The 6,000-nt window shown below is 36.5% G+C and overlaps 1 protein-coding gene across 2 annotated transcripts in view; it reads left to right on the top strand.

Moving 5' to 3' along the window:
* Positions 1-5,526: 5,526 nt before the first annotated feature.
* The window catches only part of LOC137629430 (probable dimethyladenosine transferase), a 36,269-nt gene continuing 35,795 nt past the window's right edge, over positions 5,527-6,000 (top strand). Inside the window, exon 1 of one of the 2 annotated variants that reach the window (XM_068360676.1) lies at positions 5,527-5,626. The gene's annotated coding sequence lies outside the window, so the exon portion shown is untranslated. Of the gene's footprint in view, positions 5,627-5,758; positions 5,885-6,000 lie in introns of those variants that run through there. The other variant, XM_068360675.1, reaches the window with a different exon arrangement.

Genomic DNA, 6,000 nt, shown 5'->3' with positions numbered 1-6,000 from the left:
AAAATGTGCAAAACCGGGTGGATAGACTGATAAAAGGCATTAAATTTCGGGAGAGAATAACTCCTGCACTGATCGATCTACAATGGTTACCTATTAAGGCTAGAATTAAATTTAAGATTTGTTTGTTGACTCACAAAGCACTTACAAGTGATAAGCCTAAATATCTTCGTGATTGCTTGGTCCCCTACCCTCAAGCTACTAGCGCTGCTGTAAGAGTTAGGCATGCTGATGACCCATATAGACTATTCGAAATTAGTGTGAATCATGCAATAGGAGGAAGAACTTTTTGTTATGCTGCAGCGAGACTCTTCAACGACCTTACACTTGATGTCAAGAATAGCAAAAATGTGGCAGCTTTCAAGAAAAACCTGAAGACTTATCGCTTTGGAAAGTGATATAATAGTGATCTGAAAACTATTAAGCCTGAATACAAATGCTAGCGAATAACTAAAAAGATACAGAGCAAAATATAAACTGGAAAGAAATTATTTTCACACATCAAGGCCCGCCTGAACAGACTCTTAGTGTCTGATGGAGGGCGAGAAATAAACCCCTAAAAGTAAAAGTAAAGTAGAATATCCTTTGTAAACAATACGTGATCTGAAACGATAAATACTCTGAACGAACAAGGTAAGACAACAGCGGAGGTCCTGTAGAGAGTAGAGTTCTCCTGCTGTATGGTGCCGGAAAAGCAGTCAGCAACGTAAAGTAAGTAAAACATGCAGCATACAGAAATGTCTATTTCAGAAATAAGCGTTCGTTACGAATCTCTTTAAGGAGGGACGAAGTTTCGTATTTGGTGACGAGTGTATAGAAGCTTTCAATAAATTAAAGGTCGTAATGTTTCGCAAGCCAGTTTGTTACAAGATTTTAGAAAGGAATTTAATTTAGCGATCGACGGCAATGACATTGGCTAAGGAGGAATTTTGTTGCAAGAAATGAATGGGACGATCAGCACGCTGTCGTGTATTATCTAAAGAAACTGAATGAAGCTCAGCAAAATTACTCAAGTATTGAGAAGGAATTGTTTAGTTTGGTTTCAGGATTCCAACACTTCGAGATTGTTTAAACTGTATATTTTCTAGGTAGTAGGTTGGCCTGGGCACAGGTCATTCGTTGAGATACTACCTCTAGAGAGTTATTTGATCTTTTGACTGGTCAGACAGTAATACATTGCATCCCTCTCTCTAGTTACAGCTCATTTTTCCTCTGCCTGCACATACACTGAATAGTCTTGCCTATTCTTTACACATTCTCGTCTTTCCTCATACACCTGACAACACTGGGAATTTATTACCGAACAATTCTTCCTCGGTTAAGGGGTCAATTGCTGTACTGTAATTTTTCAGTGGTTACTTTTCTTTTGATAAGGGTAGAAGAGACTCTGTAGCTATGGTAAGCAGCTCCTCTATGAGAAGGACGCTCCAAATTCAAACCATTGTTCTCTACTCTTAGGTAGAGTACATATATTAACAAAAGTAGCGTCATACAAGTTACCATACGGTGGACTGATAGGCGCCATTTTTGTTTCCGGGTGGCAGGCGCTAGCCAGGCGACCAATCTCTCAGTTATGACGATCAGCAGGAGAAACAGAACATAACCACTCCCTATGGAGAGCAGTGAAATCACCAACAAAAACAAAAGTCCTTGCTATCATCTTTTTATATCTTAGCTATAATGGTGAGAAGATTGAGGAAAATAGAATCATCAATGTCTGGATTCCGGTAGATCGAACACAAATTACCTGAATCTCATGACATCCACATTCATAGCAGCACTTATGAGAAGCAGGGTACTCAGTCCTAATATAAACTGGCATTCCCCTGGCCCTAAGAAAGACATCCCGTTTTAAAACTATTGCCTTCTTAAAACCAATTATAAGTAGATCAGATGAGTATCTCATGTTAGAAACCAAAGTTTCTGAGCACAAAAGAATATCATAGTCTGGACGCAGACAATCCCTTGATTGTGGTCTGGAAGTTCGTATGATTGGCCTTGATTTTAGTGCAGCCTTTGACCGTGGTAATCATGAGGCCCTTGTTTTCAAAGTGAAACAGTTTGGAGTGGGTGGGTCGTTTCTTAGCATTATTATTGATTTTATAAGTAATAGATCTCAAAGAGTTGTTGTTGATGGGCACCATAGTGAGTATAGGAATGTGATATCCGGTGTTCCACAGGGTAGTGTTCTTGGCCCATTACTTTTCATACTATATACACATGACATGTGGTTTGGCCTAGAAAACAAGCTTGTTGCATATGCAGATGATGCTACTCTCTATGCATCAATTCCATCCCCTGAATGTAGATCTGGGGTTGATGAATCCCTTAATAGAGATTTAGCTAAAATTAGTGCATGGCGCAAATTATGGGGCATGAAGTTGAATCCAAACAAAACTCAAAGTATGATTATAAGTAGGTCAAGGGCGGTGGCTCCTCAACATCTGGATCTCAGTATTGATAATATTTCTTTAAATTTGTACGACTCTTTTAAAATTTTGGGTGTGATTCTCGACAGCAAATTTACTTTTGAGAAACACGTTAGGTCTGTGTCTTCTTCAATTGCACAAAAAATTGGCTTATTGAGAAAATCTTACAAGATTTTCGGTGATCAATCTATTCTGAAGAAGTGTTTTAATTCTTTCATTCTACCCTGTTTTGAGTATTGTTTTCCTGTCTGGTGTTCAGCTGCTGATTCTCATCTTAATTTGTTGGACAAAAACTTACGGTCTATTAAATTTCTTATTCCTGATCTAGATATTAATCTCTGGCATCGTCGTTCAAATAGTTCATTATGCATGTTGCATAAGATTTTTCATAACTCTGACCATCCTTTACATTTAGATCTCCCTGGACAATTCTATCCTGTTCGTAATACTAGGTAGGCAGCTAATTCTAATAGCCAGGCCTTCTCCATCATGAGGCTCAATACTACACAGTATTCTAGAAGTTTTATTCCAGCTGTTACCAAGTTGTGGAATGATCTTCCTAATCGGGTAGTTGAATCAGTAGAACTTCAAAAGTTCAAAGTGAGAGCAAATGTTTTTATGTTGACCAGGCTGACATGAGTCTTTTTATTGTTTATATATGACATATCTGTTTTTGACGTTGTTAATTGTTTATATAGGACATATCTGTTTTGACGCTGTTACTGTTTTTAGAATGATATATTGTTAATTTGGTCTCATCATTTATTTATTTCCTTATTTCCTTTCCTCATTGGGCTATTTTTCCTGTTGGAGCCCTTGGGCTTATAGCATCTTGCTTTTCTAACTAGGGTTGTAGCTTGGCTAATAATAATAATAATAATAATAATAATAATAATAATAATAATAATAATAATAATAACAACTGTAAGGTCTTGAATATTTGCAAGCAGACCACGAATACTGCAATACAGTAGACCGCACGGACGAAGTCTAGAGAAGCACAATTATTTGCAGAAATATTCATTTCAGTTTTTTTTCTTTTGTTTGTGAATTGAGAATTGTATTATAATTATTACTTGCTAAGCTACAACCCTAGTTGGAAAAGCAAGATGCTATTAGCCCAGAGGCTCCAACAAGGAAAATAGCCCAGTGAGGAAATGAAACAAGGAAAAATAACATATTTCAAGAAGAGTACCAATATAAAATGAATATACTATAAAAACTTTAACGAAACGAGAGGAAGAGAAATAAGATAGAATGGTGTACCCCAAGCAAGAGAACTCTAACCCAAGACAGGGGAAGACCATGGTACAGATGCTATGGCATTACCCAAGACTCGAGAACAACGGTTTGATTTCGGAGTGTCCTTCTCCTAGAGGAGCTGCTTACCATAGCTAAAGAGTCTCTTCTTACCCCTACCGAGAGGAAAGTAACTAATGAACAATTACAGTGCAGTAGTTAACCACTTGGGTGAAGGAGAATTGTTTGGTAATCTCAGTGTTGTCAGGTGTGTGAGGACATAGGAGAATATGTAAAGAATAGGCCAGGCTATTCAATGTAAGTGTAGGCAAAAGGAAAACTAAACGTAACCAGAGAGAAAGATCCAATGAAGTACAGTCTGGCCTTAACTCTCTAGTGGTAGCATCTCAACGGGTGGCTGGTGCTCTGCCAACCTACTACCTAATGAATAAGTGCAGAAGGATATTCAGTTTACAAAATGGATGGTGCCAGACTAGAGTGAAATGTTAATGCCACGTTTGTTTTGATGGATGATATGGATAAATGTTAACTATCAAATCTTCAAATCATAACTAGATAGCTGATTAGCTCTGTAAGTTAACTTTTCACCTAACAGTAAAGTATCTGCGGTGTCTTGGCTACTTCAAATAAAGAAAAATCATCCATAGGTAATATTGTTTCGTGTCCATATTTTACTTCAGTAGTGTTTCAGACAAGTAAAGAAACACAAAACCACAATGTACTTCGTTTCCAACGGGATGTAATCAAATCCCCAGTCTGTGTTATATATTTATTAGCTTAATCTAAAATGTTATTTACCCTATTCACATTACAGATTCATTTATACAAGTACAACTCACTCTCATTCAAAATACATTCTTTTACGAGGGCTGCCCAGCGGCAAGAGCCCGTGTCTTACACAAGGTGAGGCAATTTATACAGACAGACAGACAAAAATGTTAGACGCACATATTAGCTGTGTATTTTTTTTTTCCAACACTTGATAATGACGCTATCATAGATGAGGTTGCTGAAAAGAGTAAACTGTAAAATTAGTACTGTCTGGCTACATTTCAATATTTCATGCTTCATGTATTTGACTTTGTCTTTCCTTTTTAGAAAGCTTAATTTATGGCATACCTTCTCATTGCACCATTCCCCCAAATATCTATATTCTGAATCACTTCCGCGTTTTCTCTATTTCTATTTGTATGTGCTTATCCCCTTCTTCCATTCCAAATATTAACACTGGTTTGGTGCAGAATGTATCTTTTAATTATGTTCTCTAAGGACGGCATTGGTACTGTGATCAGCTTCGTTGTCTGAGAAGGGTGGGGCTGTGAGCCTGTCTCACTGGAGACGTCTGCTTATATATATATATATATATATATATATATATATATATATATATATATATACATTGTTAATGTGATTATAATGATTTGGTATATCAACGATAGTTTAGTGGTGCGATTACCAACTTTATCATATTTAGACAAAAGTCATCTTTACGAAAGCAACATTACTTGAGCGATAGCGTCCAATTTTAATTACATTTGACATATATTTTGTCACACCAGAGCTTAATGATGGGACAAGATACAGATGTTTAATAGGTAATTTGGAAAATGAAAATTTAGAAATATCTTTATCGTTCGGCTTACAATGACAGGACGACCAAGAAATAACAATTGTCAATATTTTTATGCTTATAAAGTTAACAGGCTAAATCAAAGTTGAAAAGTATTTGTGAACAAATAGGAAAAGAATATTAGGAAGTAAGATATAAAAATAACTGGGGGATACGTTACAACGCCAATTCCCTACTACTAATAAGTAAAATCAGAGATTGATCATCAACGTGGTATTTCGATGTGGCGATTCGGTGAACGAAAAAGCGCCTTTCCGCCGACGTCAACAGTAAAATGAAAGTTAAATAAATAAATGGGAATTATTGCTTTGTAAGTATTAGAAAAAATATATTCAAGCTATGCAAATCCTCAATATGTAATATTAAATACTTACTAAAATCCCGATTATTACATGGGTGAAATTAAGAGATGGTTTTAAGCTCTACGTTTCAGATTAATGAACGAACCCTTGCAGTAAACAATCCCGCATGTAGAAAATTTCGTGAACTTGTGGCTGTTGAGCCCGGTTGGGTAAACCCCTTAATACCCTTAAATTAAACGGGTATATATAGCAGATTCGATTAAAAGGTAAATTTACTATTACAAGTAGCAGCGATCTTTTAATGTTTTCATAGGTAATGAGGATTTTTGTTAGGGTAAGCTTACTAGGCTCACTTAAAGAAGTTGGTTACCCTGTCAGTGGC

Source organism: Palaemon carinicauda, chromosome 37 (genome assembly GCF_036898095.1).
Source record: "Palaemon carinicauda isolate YSFRI2023 chromosome 37, ASM3689809v2, whole genome shotgun sequence".
In the NCBI taxonomy this organism is placed as follows: Eukaryota; Metazoa; Arthropoda; class Malacostraca; order Decapoda; family Palaemonidae; genus Palaemon; species Palaemon carinicauda.
This window is presented reverse-complemented; position numbering and strand designations above follow the sequence as displayed.